At 40.4% G+C, this 14962-nt stretch overlaps 1 long non-coding RNA gene across 1 annotated transcript; it reads left to right on the top strand.

Moving 5' to 3' along the window:
• Nucleotides 1-1333: 1333 nt before the first annotated feature.
• Nucleotides 1334-8340, top strand: LOC109156931. Its single transcript, XR_002050131.1, has 3 exons — nucleotides 1334-1644; nucleotides 2451-2520; nucleotides 8256-8340. It is a non-coding gene; the product is annotated as an uncharacterized LOC109156931 (long non-coding RNA).
• Nucleotides 8341-14962: the final 6622 nt, after the last annotated feature.

Below are 14962 nucleotides of genomic sequence, written 5' to 3'. Positions count from 1 at the left end.
AAATCCTAGGCTAGCCTCAACACCCGATCATGCATAAACCCACCCAAATATACCAAGAATATCACAACAACGAGATCCACGATATAAACCCTAGGGAAAAGCTCTAGACATAATAAAATACAAGATTACACATATAATTAATCACAACATCAAGATTATCAAGATTATCAAATAATCACAATATAAATCCTTGGCAAAGGTTCTATCAAGACTCAATCACAAAATCACATATACAGTTATAAAAGGAGCTAATAAATAAGATATAGCAAGGAAAATAGGTTTTGACAGGGGTTACCTCTTAGCCCTAATCAATATCCCTGGTTACTAAGGCTCTTCTCTAAGATTCTTCTCCCAATTGATCTTCCTAGGCTTGTTAGTGGGGACTTCCTTGGCGGGATTACCTTAGAGTGTTTTCGAGTGAGGGAGAAGAGAGGAAGGTTCTATCTGCTTCCTAATCCCCTATTTATATGTTTAAGGAAAACCTACTCTAGGTCTGAATAATAAGGCCTGCTTTCCTTATTCCCTATGGGCTTAATGTTCCTGGTTCAGGTAAAGGTTCACGATTCATTGTGGACCGCCTGGGTTAATTAAGGGAATTATAATTGGATTAAATTCCTCTTAATTATTTTAATTATCAGAATTAATTTAATAATTAATTCAGATTTGAAGGTCGTAACACGGGTGTTACACCGCGCAAGACCGCCAAAAGTCCTACGCCGACTTAGGGAGAAAGCCGACCGAATTCCAAGTAGGAGAGAAGCTGTGGTTGAAGATCTCACCCACGCGAGAGGTAATGAGGTTTGGGAAGAATTGTGACACCCCGATATTTTAAAACACTTTATTTTAATAAAATATTCTTGAAAATAAAATCTATCTTTTAATCCTAAATATTTTAGCTCTAATACTTTCAAAACAAATTGTTTTTGTGCCTAAACTTAAATAATTTATTTTATAGCCCACAATTTTGCTATTCAAAATCTATCTGAGTCGAGCCTGTCAATATCATTTTACAAGTCTAAAATGTTGAGTCCAAATAGTTTTGTTTAAGCCCAAAATAATCCTAGTCCAATTGTATAATCCAAACCTTAGTCCAAATTATATGATATGAATTTTGAGACCAAAAACCCTAACATTTTAATTCAAGGTTATCTCAACCTCTTTGCTGATAGAGATCAGCCGCCAACACCAACTCACTCCCCATCGCCATTTTTGTTTTTATTTCTCTTCGTCAACAGCCATCTTCCTTGTTGTGAGCTAAGACATGTACTTTGAACCTCCTTCTCCTCCTCTGTCCTCCGTCTCCCTTTCTCTTCGCGACGAAGCAGCCAGAACAGAGTAGTCTAGTGGTTCCTCTATTTCTTACCGGCAAGCAGAGCAACGACGACACCTTTCTCCTTTCATCTCTAGTCGACGGCGACGACTAGATCGTGACCGGCAAGCTTCTAGCGACGAAGTTTCCTCCCGCGGTGGTTGGACCAAAAGCAGTTGCGGCGGCTGGACCTCCTTCGGTGAGCAGCGGCTATGGGCGGTGGAGGTTCGCGGTGTTGTGACTTGAGCTGTGGTTGCCGGTAGTGTGGTGTGGTTAGGAGGGGTGGTGTCGAAGCTTCCCTTTTCCGGCAAAGTTGTGGACGAAGCTGAGGTGAGGTATGTTCTGTTAGTAATGTTTAGTTGTTGTTAATGATTAGGGTTAAAGATGGTGATTAGTGTAATGGTTGGTTGGTTAAGATTAAGGATGGTAGAGATTATTGATAATGGTTGATGTTGTTTAAATAATCATAATATTGTTAATGATGATTAAGGATGGTAGTAATGATTAGTTGAGTGATTATGGGTACTGACAATATATTAATGAAGATTAAATCATTGATGATGGGGATGTTATGATTTACGTATGATGGGTTAAAACTGATTAAAGATGATTATGGATGGCTAATATTGAAGATGAGATCTGGTGGTAAATCTGGAAATTTGAATTGCTTAATCTTTAGAGATTGTGAAGTGATGAGATGAAGATTAAAGATTTATGGTGGATTAATGAGGTAGAAATTATTAATTATTTTGGTATTAATCATTAATGGGTATGATTAAATGGTGATGATGCAATAATTGGTGATGACGATGCTAATGATATAATTAATGATTAATGATGATAATTATTGAATAATGATGAGCATGATGATGTTGGATTAATGGTGATTAGCAAGATGGTTAGTGATAATCATGGTGTTTAAGGATGATGAGGATGCTTATGAATTAATGATCATTAATCATGGTTAAATGATTATTGTTGATGATGGCAGTGAGTTAAATGATTATTGTTGATGATGGCAGTAAATGGTAAAGGAATTATTCGATGGTGATGAGGATGTTGATTAGTGATGGTTACTAATAATAATAATAATATTATTATTTTTAGTGATTAGTGATTATATTAGATTGTTGACCCACAGGTTCTTGTTGAAGTGACTAACTTATAAGTTGAGCCTAGATTGGGTGCTGGCTTTGAGAGCTTAGCTTGAGGTAAGTTTCTATGTCTGTTTAAATTACTTTGCCCTACTAAATGTTTTACGTATATGATTTGTGTATTTAAATTATTTTTAGAATGTGTTCTAGTTTCAAAATGTGATAAATAGCAAAATATGGTTATTTTGGTGTTGACTTGTGATTTATATGGGTTGAAACTATATTTTTGAAAGGTGTATAATCTATGGTGTGCCTAAATGTTTTGTGTTGAAACCCCATTATAATTGGGATTGATTTGAGTATTAGAAAACTTATAATTTTGTGATACACATATATATTTGTACTTTGAGAAATTGTGGTTGAAAACCTAAGTATATTGAAATGAGTGAAACTATGTTTATATTGGAGGATATGACATTATATTTACTTTTGAAGGACATTGTTTTTGGAGGAAATGTGTAAATTAGAGAAAATATATTATTTTGCATACTATTATATTCTTTTTGGAGGATAAAAACTATTATGGAAAGTATGGATATTGATGGGTTATAATGCGTTGTATTATTTGAAAACTATAATTTGGATAGCCTACCGGCAAATGATAATATTCATGAAAACCTTCTTGGAAAACAATTATTACTTTTGGAGGATACTGTATCTATTTTGATAACTATTCTTGTTTTTGGAGGATATATAAAGATGTATCTATTTTTGGAGGATATGTGGATATGATGGATGGTTGTGGAATGGTGGACTTCGGTCCTATGTGGGTTCTGGCCCTATTTTGATGAGATTGTATCTAGTAGAAAACATCCTGGGTACCTATTATATGTGGAGTAGCCTGGTAGAAAACATCCTGGGCTACTTGGACTAGTTACTACTCTTTTGGGTGGGGAAGCCCATTAGAGGGTGTGCACACTTAAGGTTTTAGTCCTTTATCCCACGAAAGGGACAAACTTGTGGAGTGGCCGATAGAGTGGATTACCGTGTCACTAGGGCTTAGTTGATCTAATACCCTTCGTCCCTTTCACCTTATATATATATATATATATATATATATATATATATATATGAGAGTATATGGATATGTGATACTTGGAAAAGTGATTTGAGAAATATGATTTGAATTCCTCCCTATCTATTATTATTGACATATATGTTCTGAGAATGACTTGAGAGAAATCTATATCTTGATATGATGACTTGAAGAGATTATTATTTTGCTATTGTGAATTCTTCCATATATACTTGTATACCTATCTATACTTCCAAAATGATTATGTGGAAAGCTATGCTTCGAAATGATACTCATATTGAAAAGTGATATTTCTAAATCCTCCATACTTATTATTTTGGGAAATGAACGAATGATTTATATGGTAGTTGTATTGTTTTGGAAAGAGTAAATGTTACTATTTTGGCGACCCTATTACTAATATGAAACCTAATGCTATTTTGAGTGGAGTGTGTTATGGCCTTGGTGCCTAAGAGTTATCTTGGAAAATGATTTACTACTTACCTTTGTTATTGAGTCAAACTATATGATTGAAATAATTTTAAAACTCATTTACAAAGTATGTCCAATTTGAAAAGTATAAATGTAAGTATTTTACAGGGCGGAGTAGAGCTTACTTAGCATTTTATGCTAATTCTTTTATTTGTGTTTTCCAAACCTTAATGTTTGCAAGATTTGAAGTTGTTGCTAGTTTGAGAGTGCGGCGTAGAGCTCGTAGTCTTGGATTTGAGTTTGGTATAACTGGTTTAGTCTTAGAACTTGAATTGTTGTTGTAGTTAATTTGTGATTTGGAAAGTGGAATGTTGTATTATGGATTTGTAGATAGAAACCTTTTTAGCCTGTGCGTTTGGGCTTAGTTGGCTGCCCAAGCGTGGCATAGCACCCCAATGGTTTAGATTTTGATTTTTGCTTCCGCATTTGTATTTAGTCGTTTAGTAAGAAAAGTCTTTTATTTTGGTTTTTAAGTTGGGGGTGTTACAAGAAAGGAAAACTAAGCCCAGATTTATTGGCCCCTACGAAATCTTAGAAAGAGTCGGGAACCTGGCTTACCGCCTCGCATTGCCGGCCAAACTGGACCGAGTACACAACGTGTTCCACGTGTCGCAACTAAAGAAATACGTGCACGACGCAACCATGTCCTCCAACCCGTTAAGTCTAAGCTTCGAGGACGAAGCTTCTTGTAAGGGGGGAGGGTGTAACACCCCGTTAAGGCTAAACACTAACCTGTTATTTTTGTGTCCAGTTTCGTATCGTGTTAACGGGTCGTGTCGATAATTGCCAGGTCTAGTTACCTCTTAGCCTTAACCAATTTCCTTGGCTACTAAGGTTCTTCTCTAAGATTCTCCTTCAATTGATCTCCCTAGGCTTGGTGGTGGGGAATTCTTTTGCTAAGTTTCCTCGGGGAATGTCTCGCATGGTAGGATTAATCGTTGCAAGGTTTCTAAATGCTTTCTAATCCCCTATATATAGATACAGGAGTCCTAACTAGAATCTGAATAGTAGAGGCCCACTTTCCCTATTCCTAACAGGATTAAAGACTTGATTAAGATAAGGGTCCATGATCCATTGCGGACCACACTAATTAATTAAGGAGAATTCTAGCACAATTAAATCCTTTTTAATTACTCTCTCTATCCCATTTTATGTGTCTTACTTTCCTTTTTAGTTTGTCCCAAAATGTTGTCCACTTTCCAAAATTGAACATCACCATCATTCTACTTTTTTCAAATTACCCTTCTAGCTTTTGCTTTCTTTATTGTTTTTATTTTCAAAAATGAAAAAGTGAGGGGCATAATTCGAAAGTGCATAACATTTACTTTAATTCATTAAAAAGCGTGCAAAAAGTAAATGAGACATCTAATTCGGGACGGAGGGAGTATATATTAACGAAATTAATTCCATATTTAGTCCGAATTTGGAGGCTGTAACACTGGGTGTTACACCCTCCCCTCTTACAAGAAGCTTCGTCTCCGAAGCTTAGACACAGGTGTAACACCCCGTGTTACGGCTTCTAACCCGAACAAATTATTTAATTACTTACCCTGAAAAGAGAATTAAATTCCATTAATTAACTAGTAAGGGTCCACCATAGACCATGGACTCTTATCCCCAAAACCAATCCCTTAATCTAATAATAAATATAATTAGCAAATTCATACCCTTCAGACCCTAATTAGGACTCTTAGATATATAAATAGGGACATAAGAAGCCACTTAAAATACACACCACAATAGATATCACCGCACAAGAATTTCCAAGAATTCTCTTATCACCAACATAGGAGAAATCAAGAAGAGGAGATCTTAGAGAAAGACCCTTAATAGCCAAGGAATTTAATTAAGGCTAAGAGGTAACCCATGTCTCAACAAAACCTATTTTCTTCGCTATAATCTACTTCTTAGCTTCTTCTCTATGCTTGTGTCTAGATAAATCTTTTATGATGATGATGATATGATCTTGATGATTGATGAGACGATCTTATGTGTTGATCTTGATAATCTTGATGATTATAAGAGGATCTTGATATTTATGTGATGTTCTTGATAAATCTTGATGTTCTTGATTTTAAAGATAAACAATGATTTTGATGATATGAATATGATTAGAGCCCTAGATTGAACTGGGAATTTCGTATCGTGATGTTCTTGGTATATTTGGGTGGGATTTCGCATGTTCGGGTGTTATTTATGTTTAGATTAGAAGTCACGTTAGGATATGTTTAATATAATTCTTGGTTCTGATCCATTATTGACTACGTGGTATCGCCGTTTACGTTTAAAAGTGATTAAACATGGTTTCGGGTTCCACGAAAGATTCCGGGATTAATATATTGAAAAAGAGTCAGTGGGGAGTGGGGGTAGGTGGGGGTAGGGGGCCCGCCACCTACCCGTTGCCCAAATTGGCGTCGCCGGCAGCGGGCAGACGACTGCCCGCCGGGCACCCGCTGCCCGGAGACTTTTTGCCAGCGGGCAGCCGGTGGGTGGTCCTACACCTGCCGGCCACCAGCTGGATTTTTCCCCACTTTGGGTTGTTGGCTTCCCCGTTTGATGTTTCCCTGGCCCTCGTGGTGTCCCAACGGACTCCGTTTATCGTGTCTAAGTCTAGTTTGATGTTTTGGTATCGTTCGTAGGATAAAAGAGTCTTGTGTATTGTATGCTAGTTGAATTGGTACCCCGCAACCTAGGTGAAGGATGTATGAACCACCTAGGACCATTCCTAGTATGTGGATGACCACGCATAGGTTTCATTATATGTTTTCTCCCCTCTCCCGATGTGTTAATATGAATCGCATGTGCTTGCTACGTGTTATATGTGTATGACTCCCCAATATTGGCTACGGTCAAATTGGTTTTACATGGGCTACAGTCCACCGATTGAGCTCGTCAACGGTGTGTAGGGCTACAGTCCACAAAGAGAGCCATGATCCACCGTTTGAGCTCGTCAACGGTGTGTAGGGCTGTAGTCCGCCGCTGAGCTCGTCAGCGGTCTTACAGGGGCTGCGGTCCACTGATTGAGCTCGTCAACGGTGTGTAGGGCCGCAGTCCACAAAGAGGGCCACGGTCCACTAATTGAGCTCGTCAACGGTGTGTAAGGCTGTGGTCCGCTGCTGAGCTCGTCTACGATCTAATGAGCTACGGTTCATCGATAGGCTACGGTCAACCCCTTCATGCTGCAGTATGAGGCAGGGTGCTGCGGGCTGTGTTAGCGCTATATGCGCTAACCCTCATGTATGGGCATTCGATTTGTCCTGTGGTGCCACCAAAGTGTGCTTATATGATAAAGATGATTGATTGAAAGATGACATGAATGAGGTGAAATTAACTTGTGACCTTAAGATTCTTAATGATATCTTTATATGTTTGATTATAACTGTTAGAATGTGCTTATCCCCATCTGTCGAGTCTATTCCTGGTTTTAAAGCTAGAGTCTCCTAAGTATATATCTTTCTCCCTTAAATTATTTAAGTGGCAGTTTTTCTCCCTGATATATTAAATGGACATATTTACCCTTAAAATAAATATTTCATTTATTTTTCTTCTCCAACAAATTATAACCACGATTTGAAAAAATAAAATACATTAAGTGTTAAATTTAGAATATTTTAAAAATAAAAAATAAAATTTTAAAAGAAAGTTTGATCCAACCTTTCAAATTGGATCCAAAATCGTGAACCGACGGTTCAAAATAAAACTCAAATCGCGATTATATATACTTATATGTGAGAGTCAATATAAATGCGGAAAAAAACATACCATTATTTGCAAATATTATAATTCTAATTTAAGCTATTGCTAGTAGTTCTGATTTGAACCTCCGGTTCACGGTTTAGGATCCAATTTTTTCCAGTTTACGATTTTAATAAACGGAAACCCAAATATTGGGTTATGTTATGAATCATAACCGAAATTTTTTAATTTGATTGCTATAGTGTTTGGTTCAGTTCGAACCGAACCGTGGTTATCCCTACGTATAAGCAATAATTTGGTGAAGAAGAGAAATAAATAAAATATTTGTTTTAAGGGTAGAAATGTCCATTTAATATTATCAGGGGAAAAAATTGCCACTTCTATAATAATTGAGGGGCAAATGTGAATGCATGAATAACTCAGGGGGAAAAAGTGCTATAAGCATATAACACAGGGGAAAAAGTGTCATTTTCCCTATATATATATATATATATATATATATATATATATATATATATATATATTGTATTTTAATGCGTTGGAGTGGGTTACCAGCATTATTCGCTGAACAGATATATTTGGTTTTCAGGCACAGATGATTAGCCACCGGAGCGCACTAGAGGACCTCGGCTTAGATAGTTAGTCTTTTTTTTCGGCCTGCGTGCCTTGATGATGTAATGACGTGTTTGAGGATAATTAGTTAATATAGCATGTGCATCTGAGTTCTCCAGCTCAGATGTGGCATAACACCCCAGACCCTTATATCCACATTCAATTCATGGATTAATTGAGTAATTAATCATATTTCATTTGAGGAATTAATTCTTAAAATTCCAATTTTAAATATTCATGGACTAGTGTAACACCCCCTAAATAAGGCCCAAAAGAAAGCCCTAACACATGCAGATTAAACAATAAATTAGCACAGCGGAAGATAAAATAGAAACTGGATAAAAGAAAATCCAATTCATGGGGTGTTATGTCACGTCTACCGAACTCGGTAAACGCTAAGGCGAACAATCTGCAAGTGTAAACATCTATCCCAAAACATTAGTTTAACTATATTGGCGCACAGACCACAAAAACAAGGATAAAGGTGCTAAGCTACCAAGCTCTAGACATCGCGCTCGTCTAAACATCACCTGAAAGATACAAAGATAAACATTGGGACGACGCCCGGTCAGTGATAATGCTGGTAACCCACCAATACCGTTAAGTATTATAGGTAGATATAAGTCATAAAACCATTTTCGAAACGGAATACATAAGTATATAAGTCAAAAGCCAAGATCAATAAACAACACAAGACTCATCACTCTCAAAGATAACACCGGGAACACATCCCAAAACACAAAGATTACCCACAACACAAAAGGAATAAGACTCACTCATGGCAACACATGCCCTTGTGACTACACACGTCACAAGAAAGAGAACTCACCACAACGGCTACACAAGCTCTCGTGACATCACCCATCACGAGTTGATATGCCTTCCTTATGTCCTGTTCCAACCTTATGGCTACCCCAACCTTGTACCTTCATGCTAACCATTACCTCCAGGACCCCTGTACTTCTTAGTCCAACCTTTTCCCTCCTGGGACCGTCGTCCCCCACCAACAATCCGCCTACAAGACCACCAATTCATAGTACACAAGGTACCGTACATGGCGAAACACATGCCCGGATAACACATGTTATCCCCCAATCACGTGAACCTTTCTCGAAGGAACACATCTCCATAATCACGTCACGGCTACCACGAGGTCCGCTGCAATACTTTGGTTACTAGCGTCCCATACCACTAATCGTGCAATCCAGGTAAAGCCACACACGCACCACTCACACGAGTCAAGCAACGGATTACAGCGAAGGTATGAAACCATAGTCAATCAAGGAATGGGTCACCACCCAACGACAACAACGATGTATAACACAAGTTAACATCAACCACACGGAAGATACGAACAACACACACGCTAGCATTAAGACAATAATCTAGCATGCTTAACAACCGAGAAACTCAGATAGTTCCGAGGAACTCACAAGACACCTCTTGGTCCAATGAAACACAATGTTGAACACTTAGCACGATTCAAGACACCAAAGTCCTACATGGATACCTACAATATAGTTCTAAACCTACGAAACATCAAGAAGACGCTCAAATAGTTCCACAAAAGAACAACGGAAAGTCAAAGGATCAAATACCGAGACAACGAATCACGGGGAACAAATCCCGGACCAAACACCACCGTGTACCCGCGGGTGGACCCACGGGTAGTGCCCCACTCGTGGTTCCGCCCGGGAACATCATCCCACGAGGCCTGTACCCGCGGGTAGGCGGCGGGTGGTGCCCCGCCTGCCGTTCCGCCCGCGGGAACATTCCTGTTCCACAATAAATTCCTTCGGGGATTTTCTTCTCCAAACACAAATTCAAGTCCAAAACATGCCAAATCTCACCCAATACAACAAAATGACTTGAACCATGGAAGATGCCAAGCAATGACACAAATGAACCCTAAACACAAGCTCTAGATATGCAATATCACAAGATAAATGCATAAACCCTCACATTCCATAGCAAAGCACAAGTAGAATCCAAGAAATCACATATAGGTAAGCAAATAGGTTTTGTAGAGCATGGGTTACCTCTTGTAGACCAAAAGATTTCACTTAACACCACCACAAGCTCCCCACAAGGCTTACTTCTCAAACCCACTCAAGATCAAACCAAAAGATCATAAAGATCCTACCTTAAGAAAAAGACAACTAAGATGGAACCAAAAAGACTAGATAAACTTAGATCTTACCCTCCTAGATGCCCAAATAGGTGGAAGGTTGAATCTTGAAAGCAAAACTTGGAATCTTGACAAGGGTCTCAACTTGGCTTGGAGAATAAGCTACACTTCTTTTCTAGAGAGAAGGTAGAGCTAATTTTCTTAGAATTGTAAGGAATGAAATGAAGAAGTCTTCTAGGTTAGGTTACAATACTAACTCTTGGTGGAAAAACAAGAATACCCTTACTAAGCTTTAGAAAGTGTAAGGAACAAGGAACTCTCCTCAAAGCACAAGGTACAACACAACTTAAAGGTTGACTAGTCAAATACTAGTCCTTGAGTATTAAAAATCAGGATTTTAGGAATCAATTCCTCAAAAGAAATAGAATTAATTACTCAATTAATTCATGGGTTGAAATGTGGATTTTTGGGGTGTCACATCCTCTCCCCCTTCAAAGAAGCTTCGTCCCCGAAGCTTGGGTACGACGAATTAGAAACAAACGGTGGAAGGAAACAACGTTGTGACAAGAAGTTCAAGAATAACTCTTTTGGTCAAAAACTCCAAAAGATTCAACAAGGATTCCAAAGAAATGAAGAAGGCATTTCGAATTCAAGGATTGATCGAGAGTTAAACGAACGGATAGATCGAGCATCAAAACTCTAGCCTCAACACAACCACCAACTTCTAGACAACAAGCAAGAACCAAACAACTAGCTCCAAACACCAACTTACTAAGCTAACTAAACAACAAAACAACAAGCAAAACAAACAAGCACGCAAGGCAAACAACAACCTAACACCAAGCTAACAACGGCTAAGGAGAAAACAACAAAGAAAAAAGGCGAACGGAACTACCACAACACAAACTAGAACTCTTCACTCTCCGACTCCTCAGCCTCTTCAGACTCTTCTTCGTCTTCGTCCCTGCGGCTAGAACTGGCTTCAAACTGGTCCAACCTCTGATGCACTGCGACAAACTGCGCCTTCAAAAACGCGAAACCCTCGGCGATCAGACTGTTCTGCTGACGAAGCAAGGTGACAACGCGCTCCTCATGCGCCAAGACATCATGCCCTCTCTTTGTGTGAGCTTCACTCCTTCTCCAGTTTTCCTCACTATCCGAATCACTTTCTTCAGCTTCGACGGCTTCCGGTGCTCCTACTTCTTCCTCTAGGTTTGCTTCCTCCTCAACTTCTTCGTCACCGCCCAAACTCTGGACTGCGAGGCTCAACTTCCCGGCAGGGATTCCAAACTCAGCAGCTAACTCCGCCCGTTCATCAGGTGCTTTCCTCGTAACCTCTTCAAGCGTGATGTACTCACCATTATCCAACTGGAACAGATTACAACTCCGGAGATTGGCGGCATCCAACACCATCTTTCCCACGGCCTTCGGGAGACAACCATCCACACTAACACCTTTCCTCACCAAGATCCAACTCAAGCACCATCCCATAAGGTAAGCTCTTCCGATTGTGATCCCGGCAAAACACCATGTGTTGCATCATCAAAGCAGGCAGGTTGAACTTAACCATGTTCTTTAGACAGAAGCAAAGGTGCACTCCAACTTACCCAACAAACTGCTCTTGTTGTTATTAGGCAACAAACAATCCGACACCAACATCACCAAGATCTTTTGCTCCGCAGACAACCACTTCTTTTCCGGCCTAGAGGCTTGAGTGAAAACCACTCGTACGGCCTAGCAAGTAGCTCAAACAGTCACGGTACCCCATGGTATCCGTACTAATCCAAGAATGACCACTGTACCGAGCTACTCCGGTAGCAGACAAACTCAACAACTGAGCCAACCTCTTCTCAGAAAGCACAAACCTTTACACCTCTCAGCTTAGAGGTGCTCTCAAGCCTTTCACCTTCCTTCGTCACAACCATGTGACAATGAAACTCTTTCACCAAACTCAGGTATGTCTCGGCCCTTATGGCGAGAAACCCATCCAACAAACCTTGAAACCTAAGCAAATCCAAACAAGGAACTTGAAAAAAGATTCCAGATCAAAAGCTTTACCTTCAAGCACAAGGTAGTGGGCATCCACCCATTCCGCTTTCCTAGCCAAACTTGACCTTCTAGGCATGGTAGGAGATGATCCAAAAGCTCAACAAGCAAAGCCACAACTTCCTCTTCACACCCACACTACCTCTCACTCTCCCGAGCTCTCTCTCTCTCTCTCTCTCGCGCTGCTCTCGGCGTCACGGCAACAGCAGGTCGGCGACGGGTTGGAGTGGTGCCTACGGGTTGGGGATGGGGTTTAAGGGTTCTCACGGGTAGGAAGGATAAATGAAGAAGAAGAAGAGAGAATTTGGGATTTTACGGATTTGGGAGAAATTGGGGAAAAAGATGATTAAATTTGGGTATTTTGGGTAAAGTGGGAAATTATGGATTAAATGGAATTAAAATTGGGTAGGTTCCAAGAAAGACAATTAGCTCAAGTGGTTTAGAAGTTGGGTAGAGAAGAAAATAGGCTAGGGTTCAAAACTCAAAGGCTATAATTAAGCTTTAGGCTTGGTTTTTAGAATGCACAAGGAAGAATTTTGGCAAGAGTTTTGCTATTTTCAAATGTAAAGAATACTTGGATAATTTAGGAAGCTCACAAGGAATTGTGGTAAGAACAACCAAGTAGAAGGATTGTGGAATTGGGCCAAATCACAAAACATGACAAGGATGGATTGCTAACTCCACAACAAAGCTTAAAGACCAACTAAAGAAATCACTTAGCAAGAAGAGAATCTATACTAAGCATCCAACGAGTTACTAACAAGGAAAGCATGCCGAGGATTGCCAAATAAAAGACAACTACGAAACACAAGGGAACACTCAAGACAACAACGAACACGGTGATCATGGAAAAAAAGGATAGGCTGGAATAAAGGGGTTACCTGCCACTTCATCCTCCGGGGGTGGCAACGCTCTCTGACCGATTAACAGGGGCACTCTGCGATCTTGTGACCAGCAACTCCACAACGGAAACACCTAAACGCCTGGCCTTGACAACCTTGGCCTACGTGCACCTTCCACACCTTCGACAAACAGCCGATTTAGCTCGATCCCGATGCTCCAATCTGATAGGTCTTGAGAAGAAGATGACACAGCTCTGGCTGGAAGACTCGGTTGGGGCTTCTTGAAGGCAGAAAAACTCCGCTTTCAACTCTCTTCCTGGCTAGCTCAAACGAACTCTTCTGAAGCTGCTGAACGCGGTACAGGTCTGCGGCACTCAGATACGCATCCTTAAGGGAACTTGGCCTACTCACCGTCAACGCTTTTCGTGCCTCATAGCTCAGACCGGCAACGAAACGCTCAACCTTGGCAAACTCGGTAGGCACAAGCATCATTGCAAAGCGTGCCAGCTCCAGGAACTTCTTGTGGTACTCAACCACAGACTTAGACCCTTGCTGCAGGTGAAGGAACTCATCAAACATGGCCGCCGCACATGTGCAGGATAGAACCTTTCACGCATCCGGTCTTTAAGAGCTGTCCAACCAAACTCTGGTTCCTCAAGAAGAGCCGGGCGCTCGTGGATCCACCACAAGTCCGCTTCTTGGCAGAAGTAGAACGTTGCCAGTTCTACTCTCCTTTCTTCAGGGGCAGCCTACCATGGTGAAAATCTTATCAAACACCGTAGCCACTCTTCAAGGACTACAGGGTCTTCCTCACCAGCGAAGGATGGCGGCCGATGACCGACACTAAACGTCCTACGTCACGGTGCCCAGGAGGAGGAGGCGGCACACAGCGTGATTGTTGTTCAACAGAGCTTCACTGAGCGTCTGCATGGTCTGGGTCAACTGATGAAGATTCTGAGCGAGGCTCGTTGGTCGGGGTCTCTGGGTGCGAGCACGAGGACGAGGAGGCATCGCGGCTTCTACAACAACAACACGATAAGAGAAGCAACAAACAAAGAACAGAAAACAACGCACAGCTCACACGCAACCTAGAGTCCTAAGCCTAACACTTAGCTTCTTAAGGTCGCTTAGAGGTTCCGCCCCCCGAACATCATCCCACGAGCTGTACCCAGCGTAGGCGCGGGGTGTGCCCGCCCGCCGCCGTTCCTAGCCCGCTGGAACATTCCTTGTTCCAACAAATAATCCAATTCGGGGATTTTCTTCATCCAAACATCACATTCAAGATCAAAACATGCAAATCGTCACACCAATCACACAAAACAAAAAATTGAACTTGACACATGAAAGATCCAAGAATAGGCAAATGATACCCTAAAAACAAGCTCTAGATATGCAATATCACAAATAAAATGCATAAATCCTCACATTCATGAGCAAGACAAGTTAGAATCCAAGAAATACACACATTAAGCGTAAGAAATAGAGTTTTGTATGCATGGGATTACTTGTAGAACAAAATTGCTGATCTTAACACCACCACAAGCATCCCAGGCTTACACTTCTCAAACCACTTCAAAGATCAAACCGAAAAGATCATAAAGGATCATACCTTTAAAAAGAAACTAAGATGGAACCAAAAAGAAGAATAAACTTATGATCTCTCCTTGT

This window comes from Ipomoea nil, unplaced genomic scaffold (genome assembly GCF_001879475.1).
Source record: "Ipomoea nil cultivar Tokyo-kokei standard unplaced genomic scaffold, Asagao_1.1 scaffold0295, whole genome shotgun sequence".
NCBI lineage: Eukaryota > Viridiplantae > Streptophyta > Magnoliopsida > Solanales > Convolvulaceae > Ipomoea > Ipomoea nil.
The sequence above is the reverse complement of the archived record's forward strand: the minus strand, read 5'-3'. Positions and strand labels throughout refer to the sequence as shown.